The sequence below is a fragment of the Pseudonaja textilis genome, chromosome 1 (assembly GCF_049901715.1).
Source record: "Pseudonaja textilis isolate UNSWEBS1 chromosome 1, rPseTex1.2, whole genome shotgun sequence".
Classification (NCBI taxonomy): Eukaryota; Metazoa; Chordata; class Lepidosauria; order Squamata; family Elapidae; genus Pseudonaja; species Pseudonaja textilis.
This window is the reverse complement of record NC_141990.1, coordinates 112,912,327-112,939,525: the sequence shown is the minus strand read 5'-3', so window position 1 is coordinate 112,939,525 and position 27,199 is coordinate 112,912,327. Positions and strand designations below refer to the sequence as shown.

The 27,199-nt window shown below is 37.3% G+C and overlaps 1 long non-coding RNA gene across 1 annotated transcript in view; it reads left to right on the top strand.

Annotated features, from left to right (window-relative positions):
- Window positions 1-27,199, top strand: part of LOC148127773 (uncharacterized) — a 107,007-nt gene that overhangs the window by 58,889 nt on the left and 20,919 nt on the right. Inside the window, exon 2 of the long non-coding RNA XR_015739827.1 lies at window positions 10,928-11,154. This is a non-coding gene — a long non-coding RNA (uncharacterized LOC148127773). The remainder of the gene's footprint in view (window positions 1-10,927; window positions 11,155-27,199) is intronic.

Below are 27,199 nucleotides of genomic sequence, written 5' to 3'. Positions count from 1 at the left end.
CCTCCATTGTGGGCAATATAGCACCTTTCCACTGTTGAACATATAATAATCTCATTGCCGTTGTCATATACAGAAAAAAAGTTCCATTACTTTTTTATAGTTGCCTTCCATTAATTCCAAAAGCCTCTGGTTTCAATTATGCTACAGTCTTTAAAAACTTCTGAATGAATTATATATTTGTATTTTTTTAATTGACATTTTTACATATATTTGCACATATCATAAGTGATATGTGCAAATATGTGTAAAAAAGTCAATTAGCCATTTTTCACACTTAAGAGCTACAGTGGTGCAGTGATTAGAATGTAGTACTGCAGGCTACTTCTGCTGACTGCCAGCTGACTTCGGTTTGGCAGTTCGTGTCTCAAAAGGCTCAAGGTTGACTCAGTGTTAGGAATGTAAGTCACCTAACAGATGGGTTGGAAATATGTAAACCAGGATAGCCATAAGATGGAGCCAGAAACCTGGTTTCCCAGAGAGTGTTGCTAGTTGCTAGTTGGTTAATGTTTGCTGTTTTTGGTTCCTGCATTTCCTTATTGACTGTTGCTGATCATCGTTATTCTTGGATTTGATGTGAGTCTTTTACTGAATTGTTTTTGATACTGGACTTTGTTATTGGATTATCCCTGGACTGAATACTGACTGCTATAACCATGTATGACTTGGACTAGCTGTTGGACTTTGCTTAGCCATTTACTGGAAGTAAAGCCTACATTTTACTATACAGTGTATCTGTGTGCTGGTTGTGTGTTATTCTTCACCACTCTGACTACATCTCCCTGTGTGCGCTCATTCTCCTAACGGAGAATTACCTCAACACTCAGCCTTCCATCCTTTTGAGGTGGGTAAAAATGAGGACACAGATTGTTGGGGGCAATATGCTGACTCTGTAAACCACTTAGAGAGGGCTGTAAAGCACTATAAAGTAGTATATAAGTCTAAGTGCTATTGCTATTATGACCATTGCAGCATCCCCATGGCAATTGGCATGTGTTTATGGCACTTGCAGTATCCCAGAGTCATGTGATTGTTTTTTTAAACTTCTAACAAGAAATGGGGACTCCAGATTCAATTTTAACAACCCCGTTGCTAACTTAACAACTGCAGTGGTTCACTTAACCTCTGTGGCAAGAAAGGTCATAAAATGGGGGGAAACTCACTTAACTGCCTTGCTTAGCAATGGAAATTTTGGGCTTGTGGCCATAGTTGTGGTCGTACATTGAGGACTAACTGTAAGTGTTCTATTGCACACTACCCAGAGTCTCTATGCGAGGGAGATGGGTGGGTTCAAAAACTCATAAATACATATATTTAAATAAATAAATAATGATTTCAGACACACACACACACACACACACACACACACACACACACGTCTATGGAGAGTCTCAGTCATCCAAGTCATGGTTGTCCCAAAGGTGTTTTTTCCAAGAGGCAACTGGACTTTGTTGTTGTTTTTCTTTGAAGACGTTTTGCTTCTCATCCAAGAAGCTTCTTTAGCTTTAGCTCATCAGAACTGAAGAAACTTCTTGGATGAGAAGCGAAATGTCTTCAAAGAAAAACAGAAGGTCCAGTTGCCTCTGAAAAAGCAACTTTGGGACACGGACGGACACACACACACACACAAACCCAGGTAGCCAGTAGATGATCACAAAGAGGACCAGAAAAATGCTAAATTTTCACTGGGGTTGTCTGGGGTTTGCAGATCAGATCATGCAGCCTTATTAATACTGAAGGTAACTAGAATCAGACAGGCCTTTTGGTCTCCTTTGGCAATGTGTGGCAAGCCTTATGTTCCAAAGGATAGAGCTGACAAGGCCTCAGAAGACTAAAGGAAAGCAAATATTGTCCCTACCTTCAACAACAAAAAAAAGGACCAATTTGGGAAACTATAGACCTGATATCTATGCCGGGCATTGACCTCTAGTAGATGATTAAACAACATGTTTGTGAGCATTTGGAATGCATGAATTAACAAAAGCCAGCAAAAAAAAAAATAGGCAGGGGGAGTTACAAATAAATCCTGGCAGGCTAACATTATCTCTGTCTTTGAGGGCTTAGCTGTTTCAGGGAAATATTGTGGACACTATGTATTTAGATCTCAGCAAAGCTTTCAAGAAAATCTGTTATGATATGCTCATTAATGTTGACATATGGGCTGGATGATAAACTTTTTGATGGGTGGATAACTAACTGAATAACTGCACCTACAGTAGACAATATTCATAAATAAATTCCATACCAGCCCAGGGAGTAGTATCAACTGGAGTGCTATGGGACTCTGCCCTCCAATCTGTGCCATTCAACAGTTTTGCTAATGATCAAGAGGAAAGGATTGACAATGATCTCACACTGCCAGATGACACAAAACTAGGAAGAGTGGCTAAGATTTTAGAAGAAGAAAAAGAAGGTTCAAAACTGAGGGCCTAAATGAACTGTACAAAATTTAACAGGGGAAAATGTAAAGAAGAGATGGCTTGTGCCTTTAAGGCAGAGGTCTCCAAACGTGGCAACTTTAAGACTTGTGGACTTCAACTCCCAGAATTCCTCAGCCAGCACAGTGGAACTTTTGAGTAGTTCGGAAAACCAGCAAATACCACCTTGGACTGGAGATTTTACAGTATCCTTCCCATGCCATGCCCACCAAGCCATGCCCACAGAACCGGTAGTAAAAAAAAAAACGAATCCCATCACTGACTCTCTTGAATTGGACCATCATGTCCAAATCACAGTGCCTTCTGTCACTTCCCAAGAAATACAGCTGATTGACCTCCACAACCAATCCCACAACATTAAAGGGGCATCGTAATGCAAAATTAGGAGTTTACCACTTTACACTTGGAATTTCAGAAATTCAGGTGGATAGATTTAGCAATTACCTAAAGTATTACAGGTGTGCATCTCAAGCGGGTGGTTTAAGTAAATATTTTTGGTTTGCACTTTACTTCCCTTCTTCTGAATTCCTGCAGAGAACTAAGAAATCCAAGTCATAGATTTGTAGCTGAAAAACTATCCACAGACTTCCCCATACTTATTCCAATGACTTATGGCATCCAAGGGTTAGAAATGATATTATCACTGTTGTGATATAATACACAAAGTATGCTAAGTATCATCCAGGCCATTAATTTTCCACTACAGGTTTTTTTTACAAAAAAAAATTCCAATAAGCTTAATAATTGCAACTACTCACATTTCTAAGGAAATCTAATGCCACAAGTTCAACTGTTCCAGGTGATGTGATATTCCAGAATGTATAAATTGTTCAAAGCAAAGTAGAAAAGATACAATTAGGGGACGGCTGGTCCTGTAACATCGAAAGCTGTCTTGAGTTGAGATAGGACTTCAATCATTGCCTAGGAAAACCCCCTCCCTCTTCTGCTTAAAAAGGTGATATGGGTCAGTTACATGGAGGATTGCTCTCCCTCTAATAAGTAATTTGAATGTTTTAGGTGTAGGCTCAGCTTTTGTCAGTTGTCTGTTTTGAACAGATAATGGTTTTATCAAGGGAAGATATCTCTCAGCTGCAGGGCCCTGGAATTCTTTGGTCAGATTAGTTAGCCTCATTTTTTTTTCCAAGTAGGTTTCAGGCAGTTTTTGCTAACAGGAACTACCTTGTACCTTAAAATATTGTCTGGACCAGAGGCTATCTGCTCAACTGTAATCCAACTGTGACATCCTCTCTCTAGGAATGGCCAGTAGCCTCCTTTCCTTTTATCTCAAAATGATTATTCTAGCAGGACAACTGGGAACTACGTTGAGCTACGGTTGTGGGTGCTTAAGCTACCACTGGCATCCAGACTGGGGTTGCTCATCCCCAAAATGGCTACCACATGACAAAAGACAATTCTGGGAGACATCAGTAGCCGTATTGATAAACCAAGGGAGAACCTTAGCTGTATCCCATTAAAATGTTAGCTGAATCTGTCATTTTTACTGCTTCGGTTTTTAAATGGTGATGGCCAACTGTCAGGGATATACACAGAGTGTGTGTGTGTGTGTGTGTGTGTGTGTGTGTGTACATTGCTGCAATCTTGATTTTTTTTAATCCCACTCCCTGGATACTTCTGTTGGTTTGGGTTTTCTTTTATTAATTTTAAAATATAGTTTGGATGCTTCCTTTGATTTCTCAGTGCAAATCAATTCAAAAGGTGGATTTTGTTATAAATTATTTAAATGATTAAATAGGTATACATGGAACTGTCTATGTGTTTTCAAAAAAAATAGTATAGATGGGCTTGGTTGCTGCTAATACAGTCAAGGCACTGTTAAGTAGTTAATTGTCCTGTAGCATAAAGCTAAAAAGTACCAAAGTGGTCTTCTAATCTAGTCTTTCTTACATCGCTTCAGTTTGGGACTGTGGAAAGTGATGGTTCTTAGACTTGGGTTTTGGTTACCATTTTTTTTTTCATTTTCTTTTTTCTTTCTATTATTTCTGTAGCATTGTAAGCTGCTGCAAGCCTTTTGGGAAGCGGGTGCCATATAAATGGCAGAAAATAAAAATAAAAATAGAAGGAGAGAAAGAGAGAGAGAGAGATTGAAATCAGCAATGTCTAAATGTCCTAGTTTCAGATACAGGAAAAGACTAATCCAACAATCCAACCAGTTCATGATGTTACTACAGATTGAACCAAACAGTGTTCCTAGCTAGGATAGTCGTGCTTCTTGAAACACTCTCTTCACAAAAGAACACAGTACTTGCAAGTAGTGGCAAAATCCATCTGGTATAGTGGTAGGGAGCTGGATCAGGGACCGTAGTTCAAATCGACCTTGGTATGGAAGTTATTTGGCAAATGTTGGGCCAGTCCCCCCTCTCCCTCCCACCCTCCCTCCCTCCCCCTTCTCCCTCTTAGCCTACCTACTTCAAAGGATTGATGAGGAAAAGGTAAAATAGGAAGAGGAAACACTATATACATTTGCCTTGCTTCAGGGGAGATGGAGGAGTGGGTGTCCATCCAATTAATAATTGTAATGATATAAGGTAAATTGGAAATGGGAAGATTAGAATAGAATAGAATAGAATAGAATAGAATAGAATAGAATAGAATAGAATACTTTATTGGCCAAGTGTGATTGGACACACAAGGAATTTGTCTTGGTGTAAATACTCTCAGTATACATAAAGAAAAGGTAAATTCATTAAGAATCAAGAATCATAACGTACAACACTTAATAATAGTCATAGGGTACAACCAACAATCAAATCATACTAGGAAACAGTCAAGTGGGAGGGGAGCGGTGAGAAGGAATGGTGAGAAGATTAAAAGTAATAGTAGTGTACACTTTGTAAATAGTTGAACAGTGTTGAGGGAATTATTTGTTTAGCAGAGTGATGGCTTTCGGGGAAAAACTGCCCTTGTGCAGTGCTCTATAGTGTCATTTTGAGGGAAGGAGTTGAAACAGTTTATGTCTGGGATGTGATGTAAATATTTTCACAGCCCTCTTTTGGACTCGTGCAATATAAAGGTCCTCAGCTGAAGGCAGGTGGGTAGTAATTGTTTTTTCTGCAGTCCTAATTATCCTCTGAAGTCTGTGTCTGTCCTGTTGGGTTGCAGAACCAAACCAGACAGTTATAGAGGTACAGATGATAGACTCAATAATTCCATAATATACTTTAATTTGTAATAATAATTTAATTTTTAATTTATATAATAATATACAAATAAAAGAACATCAATGGCCCTTTTATACCCTTTGTACTTCTGGCTATAGATGTTCTTAAGTCTTCTCCATCCTTGCTTTATAAAACGGATATGAAAAATACTGAATGAGACCAGTGCATATCAGACTTGTTTTAAGCAATGAAAATGAGACATAATAAGACTTTTTAAAAGAATAAGAAGAGGATGCAGCCAAACAATTTCTGGGTCCTTGTTTATGCAAACAATGCACCAATTAATGCTAATGAGTCAATGAGACAGACATTATACTCTTATATCCCCTTGATGCTACTTAGATAGTGATGCATTCCTTTCTTAAATACAATGGCTTGGAATGACATGGCTCGAATTTAAATCAATATGGTTAGCATTAGCGTGTTAGTAGACGGCTCTTCTTACTTAGCATTTATAAGTAATGTATAATTTTAGTACATCATCCATCACGATCTGAATTTTTACTGTAATTAATTCTGGATTGTGGTTCATCCAGTGATTAATTCTGTCCAATAATTAGCCTGCAGGATATGTTCTAATTTTATAAATTATTCTGAAGTTTTCAAAGTTCTCTGTAATAGATAAACTTGGGGGAAAATATGAATTCATCTATCTGTCTGCCATCATGTCTCAATATTTAAATAAAGTGATGACTACATAAGGTCCAATTCTTTGAAAAGTCTTAGAAAAGAGGCAAGAAACAACTTGGATATGCCAAAATCCCATGTTTAAAATCATGATATAAATTGGAGTTAAAAGGAGAACAGGTCTCCTGACTGCACACATATGTAACTGAAAATTTAGAGGGCCAAAAGTTTCTTATTCTGGCCTTCCTTAAAGGAAGGCATTAGCTGTGGTGTGGCTACATAATACAACTGTCTCTCATCTATGGACAGCTATAATGAAAACCATGAGGGGTCCTTGCTTCTCTCTGAGCTTCCTTGTTTTCTTGCAGACGTTTCATTACCCAAGCTAGGTAACATTATCAGTGCACTGATGATGTTACCTAGTTTGGTAATGAAATGTCTGCAAGAAAACAAGGAAGCTCAGAGAGCATTAAGGATCTCTCATGTCAACCCTCAGGTACAAATATTCTCGTTTATTAATTAGAACTGCATTTTGACCAGGAATGTCATTCCTTCCATTCTTTTGGTATGTACACCCAACAAACTAATTCAATCTAGTTGGGCTAAATGACAGTGCCTGCTTTCCTAACATAACTGTTTGAGAGAAGCGTCTGTGTAAGATCACTCAAATAAATACACCTTATCAAGTCAGTCTGTGTAAAAGGAAGTGTTTCCTGAAGTGGACCAGCCAAAGGGATGAGATGTAGGTGGAACTTGTCTAGCAGGGCTAAATCTGATTTAGGCTGGAAATGGTTTGTTTAATTGTGAAACGAGCAATTAATGAATTGAAGAAGAATTCATTCAGACCTTCACTCCCAAATTAAGAAAATCCAATGATGGTGCTCAGAATGAAAATATATAAATGACTCACTTTTTTTTTTTAACAGATTACTGGGTAAATTAAACTCAGGGCTAAAAGTCTTTGAAGTAAATCAAAGCCATAGAAAGGATTAAGAGTAATAGGATGCATCAAAATGTGGTACAGAAGCTAAGAGCTCTTGTCCAAAGAAATAATAATGTACGGTTTTGAGACTGTATTCTCCCTGCCTCTTTTTTGTTTACCTCACACACAACAGGCAGCCAGCATTTTCTGGCTGTAAAAGTTTGAAGTTTTAGCTTTTTTATAAACCTTGAGGTTTCTTATGTCTGCTGATATTTCTTCGTGTCACACTACATATTCCATTTTTGTTGAATAAAATATGGAAAGTCTCCCTTGAGTCAAGATTGACTTCTGGTAATCACATAGGCACATCCATATACAGGTAGTCCTCAATTTATAACAGTTCATTTAGTAACCATTCAAAATTACCAGATCACTGAAAGAAGGGACTTATGACCATTTTTCATACTTAACAACTGTTGCAGCATCCCTGTGGTCACATCATCGAAATTCAGACCGTTGGCAACTCCTATTTATGAGTCATAACTGAGTCACTCATATTTATGTCCCAAAATAATGTGATCCTCTTTTGAGATCTTCTGACTAGCAAGTCAATGGTTACACCAGATTTACTTAATAACCGTGTTACTAACTTAACTGCTGTGATTCACTTAACAATTGTGGCAAAAAAGGTCATAAAATGAGGCAACATAAATTTATAGAAACATAAATTTTGGGCTCAGTTGTGGTCATACATTGAGGAGTACCTTTTGACAATAGTACCATAGTACTATTTGCCATCATTTTCTTCAAGATGTTCTTTTCAGTGCAGGCTACATCCATGAGATTTCCCAGTTGTTTCCCATCACCTATAATTCAATTTAGGTATGAGGCTTTTTGTTTTTTTGTTAATGGAATCAGCTCGATTTCAGTGGCTAATCTCGCTGACTCAAAAACACACACAAATTGTTACATACACTTCAAGACCTTTGGGAATCCATGAAGCCCTTGGGTTTTCACCTGTGTGTTTTTGGCTTAAAATATGCAGAGGATCAATAGCATCAAAACAAGAGGTTTGCTCAAGCAATTGAAGACTCATCCTGTTGGGAAGAACCCAGCCTGGCAGAGAAGAGGGCTCAAGTGTGGAGCTAGTCTAGAATCACTGTACAACTGTAAAAGGGCCAGAAACAGCCTTCCTTGAATTCCTGGGAACCTAATCCAATTACTCCCAAGAGCATGCTAACCAGACTGGGAAGGTTCCTGTGTTACAGGCTGAACATAATAAAGTAGTTAACTTGAATTCTGTCCATGTGAGCCAGATTGTTTGTGCCTGACACATCACTTTTAAACATATATTGCACACACCACACATCTGATAAAAGGAACTGGCATAGCAGCACTGGTGATTCATCGGAAATATGTGATTAATCCACCATAGCTATTTTATACAATTAATGTAGCAAACCCTTTTGCATTACTTTTTTTTTTGCACTTTAGTATTTAATGACTACAGGCTTTCACAGTTTATGAGTTGATATTATAGTATAGTTAGACTATAAGTAACTGACAGACTGGATGCCAAATTGTGATTTTAATATCAATTTTGTTTGATATTATTATTTTATTCTAGGATTTTTAACTGGATATTCATTTGAGTGTTTTTATTTGTTCTGGTCTCTGGTCTTTGACTGTAATAAACTTGATTTGATTTGTTTTGATTGGCAAGTCATGCATGCCAATTTGTCCTGTTGACCCTTCCTGCAGATGCTCCTGGAAGTATGTTACTAGTTTAAGATGTGGGATCATGAGGGATGGGGTGTGAATGAGAAGAAAACAAGATAGCAATAGCAATAGCACTTCGACTTATATACCACTTCACAGAGCTTCACAGCCCTCCCTAAGCAGCTTACAGAGTCAGCATATTGCCCCCAACAATCTGGTTCCTCATTTTACCAACCTCAGAAGGATGGAAAACTGAGTCAACCTTGAGCCGGTGAGACCCGAACTGCCAAACTGTTGGCAGCTGGTGATAGCAGAAGTAGCCTGCAGTACTGCATTCTAATCACTCCGCCACCACAGCTCAAGATGTATGCATATAAGACAGGAAAGCTAGAACAGAGCGAGGATAAGCAATGGTTCTCTCTCCATTCTTTATGCTGATTGCTGAATTCTTACAGTTACAGTCTGACTTAATAAACTGAGCTCAGCCAGCCTGTGACAGTTGACCAAAAAGGTTTCTCAATTAACTGACATTCATTTTACCTCAATTGCTTTGACCACAAGGGAAGTAGAAAACCAAACGATGCCTGAAACCCGTTATCTCTCTGCACGTGGGGTTGTGAAAACCATACAGCCTGAACAAAAGTTGATCAATTAAGCAAAAGGAAATTTGGAAAGAAAACAAATTATTGTCCCAATTAAATATCTCATGTACATAAAATACTGCAAATGATATATAGCATACCCAGAGAGCAATGTAATTTATTTTATTACTTAACTGCTATATCATAAAATGTCCCATAAATTTGACTGTTGCAGGAATAGCAATACATCCTGAAAGCGAAGTTTTCTTCTTGTGCAAGGAGTTGTGCCATAGATTGCTGAAATTATACCTGGGACACTTTTGAAACCTTTTTCCACATTCGCCCTATCATTATACACACAGCTATGCCCAAGATGTACTTCTGCAGGTCATCATGCATTCAGCAGATATCAGGATCAATGCCTGAAAAAGGCTAATAGTCATATAGAAAATCTCAGTTTCATATTTTAGAAAAGGTTTAATCAAATACTTGAAGGTAGAAATGCAACTTAATCTCTAGTTGCCGTTGGAATAAAACCCAACTATTTCAGATCTCCAAACAATGGATCAATTTGTTTTTCTCTTTCTTCACTGCACTCTTCGATTCCTTCAAAATGTCCTGAACAATTTCCTGGAGCAGATTTTTATGGTGCACATTGCAATCCACCTTGTCTATTATTATTTTTTTGAGTGTTACTGTTTATTAACTCTTTCCTGTTATAGAAGAGTAAAGACTAAGCAAAAGGGGGGGAAAGAACATGGGGGGGGACCCTTTCATTTGAAGAATCAAAGTTCAGCTCCACTGAACCAACAACCACGTTGGAAAAGGGAACAGATCGAGTTCGTGCAAATTAGAGAAACTGTGCAAAAACAGCACAGAGAGGACACACCTTGAATCGTTGTATATGATCTTCTGTATTGAAATTATAAGAAGGAAAATGCCTATTCAAAACTTTGTTGTTGTTGTTTTGGTGCTAAACTTTTCCATTTCTTAGTATTTATACAAACTGCATAAAGGATATATTATTGTTCACCAGAACATTAAAAAAAAAACTCCATAATCAATTTTGAAGATAAAAACACAGCCAAGTAAACTTTGTAAATGTAGCAATACATAGTAAATGTCCTTCAGTATCCTTGAAGTGTGTTTGAGGAATGACTGAACAGGATTTTGTTCACTTGTGGTAAAGATCCACTAGACTCTGACTCCACTGAAAAAGTATTGAATAGCAAGACTATACAAAAGTGGTTGTGGGTGCTCCAAGACTGGAGATTTCTAAGAAGAGATTGAATAACCATTTGTCTAAAATGTTATAGGGTTTCCTGCTTGAGCAGGGGGTTGGACTAGAAGACCTCCAAGGTCCCTTCCAATCTGTTACTATGGTAAAAAGTAAAAGTTAATGTCACTATTAGAGTTCTCACTCAAGGTACAAATGGCCAGACTGAAATATTCCATTTTGTACAGATCACGCAAACCTCTTTGGAGAAGGCTCGAACACTGGGAAAGGTCGAAGGAAAGAGAAAAAAAGGGCAACCATGGTGGATGGACTCAGTTACTGGGGTTGATGAGTTCCACCTTTGAGAGACCTGAAAGACCTGGTTATGAAAATATCTTCGTGGAGAAAATGCATCTCTGCAATTGCTAGATATCCAAAACAATTTGATGACATCTAATCAATCATTCAGTAAAAGGTATGGTCATTAAATCTAAATGGTCATTAAACCTAAATTAAAGGTATAGTAACTTCTGACTGCAAAATCCTACCTTAGAGAGTTCTTTTTTATTTGTTTGTCCTACAGTATTTAATAATCATTATCTTTTAAACTGCGAAACAGAATCCCCTATTCTAGATGCTTTTCTTGCACTGCTAATGACACCATGCTTATTCATAAGGGTACTGATAATTAAAACCCTTTATCTGCAAGTCATGGCTAAGATGTTCTCCAACACAAGTCCAAAATGTTGGAAATGTGGACAAAAATATGGTACCTTCTATCACATGTGATGGCTATGCCCCAAGATCAGGAAATATTGGGTTAAAATAAAAAACTGGCTACAAGAAATTGAACTCAAACTGGAATTCTTTTTACTAGGAATAATTACAGGCCAATATAGTAAAAAGATTAAGTATATTATATTACATATTTTGACAGCAGCCAGAATAGCTTTCGCACAATTATGGAAAAGAGCCAATATCCTCTCAGAAGACTTGATTATACAAAAGGTACTGGAATGTGCTGAAATGGATAAGCTCAGATTGGAAATGAAAGACAAGGGGGATTCTGAATATTATGCAAAATGGGATAAATGGTATGAGTGGTTAAAAAACAGATATAAACATTAGGAAGAAGGATTATGGTAAATAAAGTAGGAGACCTTAGTAGATTATCAATATGATTATAATAAATGTATGTAGGATGTATGTATTTGTCAATGTCAAAATGTTGTTAAGAATATGATTGAGATTTGTATTTTTGAAAACTGCAATAAAAACATTTTTAAAGAAATAGAGAATTCTTACAATCCAGCCTTAATATTTCACTATATTAATTCAGGTCTTTCTAAATTCTATTGGAATGAATGAAATAAAACTGGAACATGCTAACACCTCTAGTGGCAATATCCATTTTGTTGCTCATGATAGTTGGATGACTTTGAGAGAATTGTAAAACATAAAACAAAAAAAACAATCCCTAATAACCTGTGTGAACCCAACCAATGTCAAAATTGCAAATTGCAGCTTAGAATCTGAAGCCAACAACAACTTGGATTTCAAGTTTATTTCTAAAAATCAAAATAAGGCAGGTTGTTAAGAAGCTTAAATGGTGAAATGATGGCAGTTTGCCAAATGGTAACATGGCTTATGTGCAAGCAGACAAGGGTTAATGTAAGCGTAGGCATAGTCTACTCTAAAATTTCAGGCTGTGTAGGAACTATGAAGAGCTTCCATAGCCAAGAGAAATGATAGCAAGCACCTTTATAATGGACTAAGGATTTTTCTCTCTTGTGGATGGCAGCCCCAAATTTTTATTTTATTTTATTTTATTTTAGAATTTAGGCAAAAAGAGGTATTCTGCATAATAAGATTATTGACTGTGCTTTCTGGAAACAATGGAAGTTACTATCCATAATAGCTAGAAGCTTCAGATTGCGGAATACAACATCCCTAAAGAATTCTTCCGCCACCTTCTGATCTAAAACTAATCAGTATATTTTAAAAATTAATGGAAGATGATTTGATGCTAAATAAGCAAGCACAACTGTAATACAGGATGTAAGGGAGAATGTTAGATTCTGTCAACAATTTTCACAAATTATTTTCTTTTAAAAATTACTGCATTTTTCTTCTTTTGCCTACTTCAAATACTGCCAAAAAAAGAAGGGCTCCTGCATCTAAACTCATCTCTGTTGCTCCAAAAGAGTTTAGGCTCATCATGCTCTTTTCAAAGTTTATTGGTACTAGACAACTGTGTGCTTTCCAAAAGTCCCACAGAGTCCACAATTTTCATCAACAAATCAGCCAGGGGATGTTTTTTTAAATAGAAAAAGTGTTCCCCTCTGAATAGCACTGTTCCAAGTAGCAAAGAATTTTTACAAGGCTGAACAAATTGGTGGCTGGGATAGGGAAATTATTCTGTTGACCTTATTTATTATAATTTGTTCCTATTACCCACTTATGACAGAGACTATTCTCAGATGGAAAATAAACAAAAGCAAACTAAAACAGGAACCGAGGGATCTTGGGAGGGGAAAGAGCTCACATTCTTTGCAAATTGTTGAAAACAGTATTCAAAAATAGAGATGAGTAACCCAACCAGATTTTTTCATCAATACATCAGTGCTTGTGTTCCCTAACTTGGGCAAAAGATTTCAGCAGGTTTTTCAAAAGTTCACTCTGGATTATGTCCACAATAGATGGAAAAATTATCTCTGTATCTCATCAGGATTTTGGATAATTACATGCACTTGTTTAAGAGGTGCCTAACAACCTATGGGTTTCCAGATATTCTTTCCAGATATTACATCCCTTGGCTTGGCCAACAATTGCTGATTATGCAAGTTGTAGTTCAACAACATTGGAAGGTCCATGTTTCCCTACATTATTTTAATGTTATTCATTCCTGCTTTAAGTGCAGGTCCTTGTAAAAGTTGCCACTTTCGTTGCACATTTGTTTGTTACATCTCAACCATTTTAATGCCAAGAACAACGGGGCAGAATACTCCAAGGACGGATAAACTTGTGTCCATTAGACAGAGATGTCAAACTCCTGGCCTGTGGTCTGGATGCATTACATACTGGCCACACCCAGGCCTGGCTTAGCGAAGGGGTAAAGAGTCATGATACATCACATTACACTGCCATGATGATGTGAGTTTGACATCTCTGCCGTAAGAGGTTTTAGACTTGAACTTCTACCAACCTTGGCCATCAAGAAATCATCAAGTCCTTTTCTTGACTTGACACTAAGTCCAAGGTCCTGAAGGACTTCAAGTCAATCTGGTGCCTCCTGACCTATTTAGATTACAAGTATAATAGGTCCAAGTCAGAATGATGGCAAGAAATGGAAAACAGTTCTGGAGACCATCCCATCAGGGAAAGTAATCCTAGAGAGAGATTGTGATGAAATTACCATTTTTTACTAAAGTAGATAAAGAATTAAGAAGACCCTTCCTCGTAACACAGAGATTAAAAATATTTTCTGTCCCATAGTATTTGTCTGTTTATAATCAATGGGTCCTTTGAGTAAATGAGATGTAGAATATAATATCCTCTGCTATACTTAAGATACTATACTACCAGAAAGAAGCTGATAAGAAAAATGATAGCATTAATTTATGAACTCTATACTTATTTGGCGGGGTGGGGTGTGAGTGGCTGCAAGGTTTTAAAGTGTATTTATTCCCAGAATAAACCTAGAAGAAATTGTCCCACTTAACATTCATTGCTGAATAAATAAGGATGAAAGGTATGTTCCTGCTTATTTAGAATGTATCTAAGAGCAAATGTAGATTATGTTATATAATTACTATCTGCAGAAGTGATTTTTCTGTTGTGTGAATCTTACTTATCATATTTATTTATTTATTTATTTGTCAATCAATAGGTATAGGTATAAACATAGTTATGAGTAAATGAAATGGGTACATATAAGAAAAATAAAAAGAAACAATAGGACAGCGATGATAGGCATGTTGGTGTGCTTATACATGCCCCCTACAGACCTCTTAGGAAAGGGGTGAGGTCAATAGTAGACAGTCTAAGGTTAAAGTTTTTTGGGGTTTGGGGAAGAAACTACAGTCAGGTAGAGTATTCTAGACATTGACTCCTCTGTTGCTGAAGTCGTATTTCCTGCAATCAAGTTTGGTGCAGTTTACCTTGAGTTTGTATCTACTGTGTGCTCTTGTATTGTTATGGTTGAAGATGAAGTATTCATTGACAGGTAGGACATTGCAATGTATGATTTTATATACTATACTTAGATCGGACCAAAGGCGGCGTAGTTCTAAGTTTTCTAGGTCTAGAATTAAGTCTGGTGGCATAAAGTATTCTGCAACGAGTAGAGGAGTGAAGAACTCTTCTTGTGAAATATTTCTGGACTTTCTCAACTGTGTTAATATCAGATACATAATGTGGGTTCCAGACTGGTGAGCTATATTCGAGTATTGGTCTAGCAAATGTTTTGTATGCTCTAGTTAGTAGTGTGATATCACCAGAGAAAAAGCTACATAGGATTAGGTTAACAACTCTTAATACCTTTATGACTATGTAGTTACAGTGGGCACTTAGATCATTAGAGATGAGTACTCCAAGATCCTTGACAGAGTTTGGATCATCAACAAGGTTTTGACTATTCAGCTTGTATTTTATTTTATTTCCAATATGTAAGACAATATGTAAGATTTTTTTTCCAATATGTAAGACAGAGCATTTATTTGTTGAGATTTGAAGTTTCCATTTGTTTGACCATTCTGATATATAGTAGAGGTCTTTTTGAAGAGTAGCAATATTGTCTGTGATGTTGAATAGCTTTACATCGTCAGTGAAGAGAATGCAGTTGCTCTTAATATGATCACAGACGTCATTTATATAGAGTATGAAGAGAGTTGGTCCCAGGACATGGCCTTGGGGGACACCACTGTTGACATGTACAGAATTTGATAGGATGCCCCCAATTTTGATCATTTGTTGTCTGTTTGATAGGAATGCTTCTATCCAGTTATGCAGGTGTCGAGAGATACCATAAGATTTTAGTTTTAGGAGTAGTTTGTCATGTACCACTGAATCAAAGGCTTTACAGAAGTCTATGTAGATTGCGTCTATTGCTTTGCCCTGATCGAGTTGTGTAGTCCATATGTTTTTGCAGTGTAAGAGTTGCAGATTACAGGATAGTTTTTTTCTGAAACCAAATTGTTTATTAGAGAGTAGGTTGTTTGTCTCTAAGTGGAGGATGATGGATTGGTTAATAATTGATTCCATGACTTTACAGGTGATGCAGCATAAAGAGATTGGTCTGTAATTTTCAACTAGGCTGGGGTCTCCCTTTTTGAAGATGGGGATGGCCGTGGCTTGTGACCATAGTTTTGGCAAGGAACTGGTCCTGAAAGATTTTTCAAAGATTATGCTTAGAGGTTCAGCTATGGCTGTGGGTAGCTTTTTTAAGAAGTAGGCACATATTCCCTCTGGTCCAATAGATAGAGATGGTTTTAGATTACGTAGTGCTTTTTCAACATTGTCTTCTGTAAAATCGATATGTATTAGATCATTGTAGTTGTCTGTGGTTTGACTAGGAAATACTGGGCATGATCCATTGCTGTTTACAAATACTGAGCCAAAGAATGTGTTAAAGAGGTTGGCTTTAATGGTGTCGTCATTGCAGTCTTTACCATTAGGTCTTTTTAGGGGTGGGATAGACCTTGAGTCTTTTAGTTTGTTGTTTACAATATTGTAGAAAGCTCGGGTGGAATTGGTGCATAGAAGATTTTCCTCCTGTTTAATGTGATAATTGGTGCATCCAGTCTTTATCTGGTGGCATAAATTTTTGTATCGGCTTTTGAAATTGGCAACGTGACCAGGTTTGTTTTTCCGCCAGAGTGATCTCTTTTTGGATTGAAGCTTCCTTATTGTTATGGGTAATCTTTTTTTTTGTTTTGTTTTGGGAGTTGTTGTTGGTACATATAGTTTGATGACTCTTTTGATTTCAAGTAAAAATATGTTGTAATGGTCTTCAATAGTATTGCATCCAGTGAATAGAAATTGCCAATCAAGAGATGAGAGATCATTGTCTATAAGATCATAGTTGCCTTTTTTGAAGTTATAATTGGGGATCATGTCATTGTGATGATTTTTGTGTGGACGTATGTTGAGACAAAAGTCAATCATGTTGTGGTCACTGTTGAAAAAGGATTCTTTAATTTGTATTCCATAAATTGAATTCAAACTATTGCAGAAGATGAGATCAAGGCAGTTGTTAAGCCTAGTATTGTTGGTTACTAGTTGTTCCAGTCCCAGATTTTTAACAGCATTGTAGAAGGTTGCATATATGGGTTCAGTTGTACATTCATTTAGGGTCCAGTTAATATGAGGTAGATTGAAGTCACCAAGAAAGATAAAAGCGTGTGGGCAGGATGTTGCCCTTATTAGTAGTGATTTAGCTTGTTTACATGTTCGATGTCATAATCAGGGGCATTGTAACATAGTAAGAATCGAAATGTAATATTTAAGGACAGTTAATAAATAAATAAATAAGCCCATTTCACTGTAAGTTTACCAAGTCTTGGGAACTGCCAATTTATGGAATCATCAATTGATGGCACTAACCTCTGATACTGAACAAATATTTCCCTAGATCTAACCTGAGCTTCTGCTTTCTTAGAACTCACCATGGATTCCAATCAACTACTCTGAAATTCCAAAACTTGTTCCAAACCAGAGGAAATCTAGAGCCAAATTAATTAGGAAAATGGTACCATTTCAAAAAGGTACCATTTCTAAAAAGTAATGAACATAAACGTAAGACTACCACTGCATCTAAATACTCTAAAATCTTTAATGATCAAGGGCAGCAGGAAGACAGATAGAAGAAGTCGCTCCAGATTTTGGCTCAAATCAGGGCTTAACCTGGAGGCAACTGCCCCATCCTGCTGCATCCCAGCCATGTGTTCTGAAACAGCCAAAGGAATCCTGGCAGCCCATGCTATTACAGCTTTTTCAAAATGCTAACCACGATCATTACGCATGAGCCAGTCACAACACTGTGAAAGATTATTCACGTTGCAGGTTTGATGGCTGAGCTTACACATTGGTGATTTCCTAACAAACGACCACATTGTTGTAAACATAGCTTCATGCCAGCCTGGAGATTCAAACTCACAATCCCACACTCCCACAAGTGAGAGATGGCTGTTTGCCACAACATAAGCCCAGAGTCAAATTATCTCAGCCCATCTCTCTCCTAGATACTGTATATAGAAGACAGTGTGTGGTAGAGACACTGTGGAAATCCTCAGTTATCCAGGTCATAGTTGCCTCAAAAGTGTTTTTTCAAGAGGCAGCTGGACTGTTTTTTCCGTGAAGAAGAAGATGTTTTGCTTCTCATTCAAGAAGCTTCATTGGTTCTGGCAGGATTGGGGGAGTGGATTAGTTCTGATAGGATGGGGGGTTGGAAGGATTATATTTCTTTGCAGTCATCTGGTCTTAGCACTCTCACTGAGAGCTCTTGAGGCTACTTGGGAATTTAATCTGTGTAGATAGGCAGAGAAATCATGGACAAAAGTTAGAGGGAGCCTTTGATGGACCCTTTGATCTATTATGTAGAAACCTATAAGGAGTTAGAGGAATCCAAAAACTGAAGCTGGGGACCATTTGCTTCAGAAAGTCCTCAGTTTCTAAAGAAATAGATGAATTTATGCAGCCAGAAATTAACATTAGGTTTTTCATCTCTATTTTCTATGTTATGCTCATTGGACACACAAATTCCCTGTGTGTCCAATCACACTTGGCCAATAAAGAATTCTATTCTATTCTATTCTATTCTATTCTATTCTATTCTATTCTATTCTATTCTATTCTATTCTATTGTCTCCTCTCTATCCAGGTTGTACAATTGTTTAATTTAGTTGTTTAATTCATTTTCATATTCAATTCACTTTTATTGAGTATATCCTTGTGCTTTGTAATACTTTGTTGTCTGGTCCTTTTAAGGATTTGGAGGGTAAGGCTCTTCATTTATGATCTGTCCAAATTATTGCATTTCTTTTGGATTTTTAAGAAATTTGCAAACTGCTGTTTTATTATGATCTGATAGTTTTAAAACTATTTCTTTCCACATTTAGTGTCGGTATTTTAATACTTCTAGTCTAGAAGAATATTGTTTTACATTATCTTTTTTATTTTTATTTTGTTTATCTCATGTAAGATTGATTAATCTCCCAAAATTTCCCAAAAGGGAGACCAGAGCCCTGAATCATCATTCATTAATGCTAAATGATAAGAAATTGTTTCAATTTCTACATCTTGACTATTTAACCTCCTTAAAAACAGCAAAGGGTGTTAAAGCCCTATTTCTCCTACCCAGTAGATTTAGGTGGTTGTGTCAAATGATCAGGGATTTACCAAGATTTACTATTACAGATAACTGGTTTGTGACCCTCAGACGTACATTATCTGGATCTCAATATTGCTACAAATATCTCTTAAAGACATCTAACCAGATTTTATACTGCTTCTTGGGTAACATAAAAAGACATTGTGAGACACTAATGGAGAAATGGTCTTAATGTGCTTCATTTAGTTTTGACGTACTGTGATACATGAACCATGAAACCATGATTAAATCAACCATGGCTAAATGTAGTTTTCAGGATGACCTTATAATAATTTTTGAATTAATAGCAGTTAAAATACCAATTTATATGGAAGGCTGTCAAAGCAATCCCAGAAACAATGAGGAACAGTTCAGCCAGAGTTCAGTTCTTTATTTGTTTTCAAGTAGCAGACAGAATCTTGCCAAACTAAACACTTACTACTCCCAGCCTATGGATAGAGGCTGGAAGATTCTAGGGAGTCAGATACTGGCCTAGAAACTAGGAAATAGTAAGTTCTAATCCGAGAGAGAGAGAGAGAGAGAGAGAGAGAGAGGGAGAGAGGGAGATATGAAATAGATATAGATAGATAAATATAGTTATGTAGATGTAGAGATATAGACATAGATATAGATATGCAGTCCTTGACTTACAACCAGAATTGAGCCCAAAATTTATGTTCTAAGTGAGACATTTGTTAAGTGAGTTTTGCCCTCATTTTACAACCTCTCTTGTCACTTTCTTATGACTTTTCTTGCCAATTGTTAAGTGAATCACTGTAGTTGTTAAATTAGTAATGTAGTTGTTAAGTGAATCTGGCTTCCCCATTGCCTTTCCTTGTCAGAAGTTTGCAAAAGGGGATCACATGATCCTGAGACATTGTAACAGTCATAAATATGAGTCAGTTGCCAAGCATTTAGATTTTGATCACATGATCAAGGCGGTGCTGCAATGGTCATAAGTGTGAAAAATGTCACTTTTTTTAGTGCCATTATAAGTTCAAACAGTCACTAAATGAACCATCGTAAGTCAAAGATTGCCTGTATATCATTTTTCTGAATTAACTCTACTAGTCAGCAGGGAGACAGCCCTAAGGACCAGACCATGACTCATTGACTTCAGCATCTTCTGCTCCAGAGAAAGACACAATGGTGGAGCCACCAGAGCTGGAAAAAGGCTCTCATAGCCACAACTTCCAGTACTACTAACATAATTAAAATATATATTATGATATAGACCTAGATCTTTGCCCATGAAGCAAAAGAAAGTCCGCTCCTAAACCTATGAACTTATAATGAATGTTTAAACATTTCAATCAGGTATAAAATATAGAGATAAACTAGTTGTTCCAAGTGTCAATCAGTAAATCAGACAGACCCCCATTATTACAATAGATCTGTTTCAGCTTCACAGGAATTTTTTGGAAAAGCAGCAGAGAACCTTGTTCAGTTCAGAGTTGTGTCATTGCACATCTAGAATCTACAATCAGAAAAGAGTACAAATGTTTGGAAGGAATAAGCCATGGGGGGAAATTGTGTGATAAGCAATTGGAATTATTTTGCCTGGGTATGCCCCAAACCCTAAATGTATTTTGTTAAATATGAAATCTCCTACATGGGATAGACATTCATTAAGGATGGATTCCTCCTCTTTCTTAAACTATGAAATCATCATCAGGTACAGGAGAACATAGTGAGCTATTGCCAGCTTTTCCTGCTCATGACAAAAGCCATTTTGTTAAAACAAATGTTCTTTGGGAGTAAAAGCATTTTTCTGTCTTGAGTGCATAATGAAGTACATGAAGAGACTGTATCCAGCTTACTCTTCTATGTACAGAATGTACTGGCTTCAAAAGGAACTTATTGCTGAATCCAAGGCATGAAAAAATTGGTTAATTATCCTGGTCAGCCTTAAACAGTAGCTGCATTTTTTTTACAATGCAAGGAAAGCATTTGCAGTACATTTCAGCATGAAGATGATGGGAAGAGACAAACAAACAAAAATTCAATCAAGCATTGATTTGCTGGCATAGCCCAATATTTAACTATTGGCCCAAAGGGACAAGCACCAATTGGCTGATTGTTTATATATATATAATAAGATATAAGATGATGGCAGATGAGATTCTGCTGAAATGTTGCTACAACTTTAAAAGCACAACTACAATGACGTGGGAAAATACCCGAACAAAGCTGAATGCCATACATGTAAGTACCCGCGAAAACTTAAGAATATATATATATATATACACACATACATACAGCACTCAGCTTTGTTCAGAAGCCTGATGATGGCAGATGAGATTCTGCCAAAACGTTGCTACAACTTTAAAAGCACAACTACAATGACGTGGGAAAATACCCGAACAAAGCTGAATGCCATACATGTAAGTACCCGCGAAAACTTATATATATCTCCTAGCTTCTTAATAAATGATAGCCATCCGTTTACTCTAAGCCAAGCCGCACTAAAAGCCTCCAATACAGGAAACACAATGTTGCCAGCCAATCAAGACCAAAAAATATGCTACAAAACAGACAGAAGATATTAGAAACACCAATCAAGCAAAACACATCAAACTCCAAGACCAATAAATACAGACCAAGACTCCCAACCAATCAGGATGAATAAAAAAACCATTCTAACACAGAGTAGGCTAGCACCAAATTTAAAACAGAAACGGCTGTGAAAGCCTGACTCACAGATGAACACACTACACAAGCCTGATGATGGCAGATGAGATTCTGCCGAAACATCGCTACAACTTTAAAAGCACAACTATAATGACGTGGAAAAATACCCGAACAGAGCTGAATACCATACATAGATACATAGATACATAGATACATAGATACATACATACATACATACATACATACATACATACATACATACATGGTATTCAGCTTTGTTCAGGTATTTTCCCACGTCATTATAGTTGTGCTTTTAAAGTTGTAGCAACGTTTCGGCAGAATCTCATCTGCCATCATCAGGCTTCGGTATTGTGTTCGTTTATATATATATACAAACTTTAGTCATCTTTGATACACTTATTCCTTCTTTTTTTCAACCAGTGGTAAAACTTCTCCCAAATTTTATAATAATCAGATTCAGTCTTATTTTTTAATTCTTGAGTTAATTTGTCCATTTCAGTGCACATCCAAATTTTCCTGATTATTTCCATCTCATCTGGCATTTCATTACCTTTCCATCTTTGAGCAAAAGCTAACCTTGCAGCAGTAGTGACATGGGCTATTAAGTATGTTACATCTTTATTGTAATCTCCCACATTGATTCCCAGTAAAAAGATTTCAAGTCTAAATTCTATTTTAATTTTACACATCTCTTCTATCCAATTTCTAATTTTCAACCAATATATTTGGGCTTCTTCGCAATTCCACCATAAGTGATAATATGTTCCAATTTCTTTATTGCATTTCCAACATTTGGGGGATAGTTTCAGATACATTTTTAATTGGCTGATTGTTTTCTGATATGCATATATCCCAGCCTCATCATTTTCCAATTTTCTGGACAATCAGAAATGGTTAGATTAACTCAAGACAATATTGAGTCGGCTATCAATTGGAACAGCTATCTGCTCTGCAGATGGGAACACAGCTATCTGGAAGAACATTTTTGTTGAAAAGTATGCTGCTTTGTTTTAAACTAGACTTCCCTTTTGTAATGTCTGCCCTGTATATAAATAGATCTTTGTAAGCCTATGGCCTTTGGTTTGCACAACCTCCTCCTCCTCTATCCCATAGCTGAAGAAAACATTACAAAGTCATTTTGGTCCTCTTGGTTTCACATTTCTCCCAAGAATGTAATTTCCTCAAACAAAAGAGAAAATGTTGCCCTTCCTATCAAAATCCACTCAGCCACTTCTAATTTTAGCTCCCCCAGCAAATCCAACCCTGCAATTAAAACATTGCTGTGGAAAAGTTATATTATGGAATTACTTCTGGCACCAGTATTTCTGTTTAACCTAAAAAGGTTGTGTCTACCGCTATATCCAAAATATGGAACTACCTGTTGAAATGATCAAGAAAGTGGTTGGAGGGCGTGTGTTTATACAGGCTGTGAAATAGTGTTACTTTGTGGATTATTTTAGGATTGTTGTGTGATTTTATGCACATCTCTCTCTTAACAGCTATTTCTAATTCTTTTGAAAATTCTTTTCAAAGGGAAAGAAATTATAAGTGAATTTTTCATTAATTTTTCATTGCGCTTATTTAGCTGTAAGATGGCCAAATAGTAGGAATTAGGGGGCGTGCATAAGTGTACCAACGTGCCTACCGTGCCTGTCCTATTGTTTCTTTTTTATTCATATCCATTTCATGTATTCATAACCATGCTTATATACTTATACCTATTATCTAATACTTGCTTGACAAATAAATACATAAATAAAAATATGAATATCTTAATACCTTACAACTCTTTCTCTAGCAGTCTGTAGCTTTCTTGGCTTCCCATCCTTCAGTTAAATCCCACCACCATCCCACCCCCAAATTAAATGCAGCTTGAAAGATCTTCGCCTCTCAAACTTTTTCAGAGTTAGAAATGGGAGCAATCAGGGAAGCTTCAAGGTGATGGAAAGCTGTTAACAGGAATCAAGAAACTAGCATTCTCGATCACTTCCAACAATGCATTAAGTTCAAAAGCGCTATCAAAAGAAATTGGAAAGAAATTTCAAACATCCCGAAGAGAGAATATATATATATATATATATATATATTTTCTGAGGTTCTCGCGGGTATTTATATGTGGATCTTTGGTTGTTCGGGTTTTCTCCCACGTAAGATTCGAAGTATCTAGGCAACGTTTCGATGAAGTCTCATTCATCATCTTCAGGCTTCTGTCTCCGGCTCTGTGCTTCTCAGAGTAATGTGAGATTGCAGCTGCTTCCTCCTTTTAACTGCCAGTGGGGGTGGGACTTGATTGGGTGGGGGCTTGGCTGTGTTCTGATTGGGTGGGGGTGTGTTCTCATTGGTAGGGGTTTGGCTGTGTTCTGATTGGTTGGGGGTTAGCCGTGTTCTGATTGGTTGGAGGCGTGTTCTGTTCAGGTGGGGGCTTGGTTGTGCTCAGGTTAGTCTTAGTTGCTGGGGATTTGAGCTGGTGAGTTGTGATCTTGCTGTTTGGCTTCTAGTTCGTGGTCCTGCTGCATCTTCATAGTGGGTGTCGGTTTGCTTCATGTATGGCTCAGAGGGGTTTGAAGTGGGTAGTGATGCAGCTGCAGTGCAGCTTCTGGTCCATGGTCGTGTCTCATTTTCTGAATGGGTGGGAGTCTGTTTTCTACATGGAAGTGTGGTGGTGGCATCTGACAACTCACCAGCTCAAATCCCCCAGCAACTAAGACTAACCTGAGCACAACCAAGCCCCCACCTGAACAGAACACGCCTCCAACCAATCAGAACACGGCTAACCCCCCAACCAATGAGAACACACCCCCACCCAATCAGAACACAGCCAAGCCCCCACCCAATCAAGTCCCACCCCCACTGGCAGTTAAAAGGAGGAAGCAGCTGCAATCTCACATTACTCTGAGAAGCACAGAGCCGGAGACAGAAGCCTGAAGATGATGAATGAGACTTCATCGAAACGTTGCCTAGATACTTCAAATCTTACGCGGGAGAAAACCCGAACAACCAAAGATCCATATATATATATATATATATATATTCTGAGGTTCTCGCGGGTATTTGTATGTGGATCTTTGGTTGTTCGGGTTTTCTCCCGCGTAAGATTCAAAGTATCTAGGCAACGTTTCGATGAAGTCTCATTCATCATCATCAGGCCTCTGTCTTCAGCTCTTGCTTCTCAGAGTATATATAAAATATATATATATATATCCAATCAGAACACAGCCAACCCCGCAACCAATCAGATCACAGCCAGGCCCCCAACCAATAAGAACACACCCCCACCCAGTCAAGTCACACTCCCACTGGCAGTTAAAAGAGAAAACAGCTGCAAGCTCACATTACTCCAAGAAGCACAAAGCCAAAGACAAAAGCCTGAAGACAATGAATGAGATTTCGTCAAAACATTGCCAAAATACTTCCAATTTTAAGCAGGAGAAAACCTGAATAACCAAAGATCCACATATACATACATACATACATACATACATACATACTCTTCTTCAAGCAAATTGGAGCATTCTGATTTGGCAAGTTGGCAAGACAGCACTAAGAGAAATAAAAACAATTTGTCCATGTAAGCTAACTCACAATAATCCAATTGGCCAAGAACATCCATTGTTCTCCCAGCATATTCATCAAAACAAATATCATATGTTTCTCAGAATAATGATAATATCACATTTTGTACTGTGTGATCCTTGATTTGGTGATATTCTTTTAGGAAGGAGAAAGAAGTTCTAACCAAAAAAAGAATTATCTAGAAGCTATAGCAGATTAAAAAAAATCAGCGCTGACGAGAAGCAAACAGACCTGTACAAAAAAATAATAATAAAATGAAAAATTTCAGGAACTATTATGTCTACCTTATGCTTTTGGTGAGATAGATTACTTGGGAGAAAGGAACATTCTGAAGACAGGAACCGACAATTTCGTTTTTTCATTGATAGAGAAAGGGAGAGATTGCTTCTTACAGGTCTGAGAATGCAGGAAGAAAACCTATCTTTGCGCAGAAAATTGTTATCTATTTACCGTCTGCATGGAGAACTGTGTTCCACAAAGGAAGTGGCAGAAAAAGATCAAATTTACATTTTTCTTAAGTGGTCCTTCTTTTTGGGAAAGGTTTGTAGAAGAAAGAACTCTTCTCAGATTTTGGCAAGTTAGGGTCTTCTCGCGGATAGATCTGGAATTAAATTTCAGTGAGTACTAAATATGCACAGTTGTTTAGGCTTTCTTCCAGATAAGCTTGTGATATTTTAGAACTTGTACATTGAAACCTGTCAGAAACTCAGAATTGTATCTCTTTAGTCTGTTAGTAACATCATAAAAATACTAAATGTCTAATTTAAAGCAGGGGTCTCCAACCTTGGTAACTTTAAGCCTGGCAGACGTCAACTCCTTTGCTGCCTGGAGAATTCTGGGAGTTGACGTCTGCCAGGCTTAAAGTTACCAAGGTTGGAGACTCCTGATTTAAAATATAACATACAATCTTTTTTTTTTTTTTAAGGAATACCTATGCCTTAGAAAATAACACAATCTTACATCTCAAAGATTTAAACTGGAAAATTGTTTTTTTTTTACTCAAATATATTAATGGGAAATTCAAACCAGGTGAACTTTAAACAAGTTTGGAACATTCGAATAATTTAAATTTTACCTGAATGAGATATAAGTGATTGACCAATGTCAGTGCCCAGGGAATCAAAAACTATTACCCATTGGAAGACTAGTTTCACCTGAGCAAAAGAGAGAGAAAGGAAAGGGAGAAAGGGAGAGTGGGGAGAGAGAGAGAGAGAGAGAATCTGCAGTAAGTTTGCTTGTTGTTCTCTGTCACACAGAAAATTAAGTATAAGACATTTGTAACCAAGAATTAAGATCTGATTTTCCCCCTCTCCTCATCCTATTCCTTTCTCTTCCATGTCACCCCTTTGAATGGTGACACTTTGTAAATGACTCCTTCAAGGAAAGAACAGGAAAAACGGTCTAAAATATTGCATAAACTAAAAATCTCACCAGAAAGTGTTGTGATGACCATAGATTCAGTTAGCTTCAACAGGGAGTAGAAAAAAAAATTGGGAGGATGCTAGCTGGATGGAGACTGTAAAGTCAGAGGCATCATGCAATGAAGCGTTTATATAGGAGTCAGAAAAACAAAACAAAAAACAAATCTTTAACCACCTGGTTCTCCCCAGATGTTTGAGATAATAATATCTTCTATTCTGCCTCCTGCCCCTGACTGATGGAAGTCAAAAATCTAAAACATCAGGGTACATGATTACCAAAGCCTACTTTATGATTACCAAAGAAGAGGTATAATGTATGCCAGGATGTGCCAATTGAATCTGAAGTGGGGTGGGGGACAGAATGGCTGTCAAAAACACAAGTATGTATGTTAAATCTGCCTCACAAGTGAGGATCAAAATTAGAAGATGAAGCATTTCATCTTCATCTGTGGCTTCAAAGCCATGTTTCCTATGTTTCTGTCCCAGCCAGCTCTACACCCTTCTCA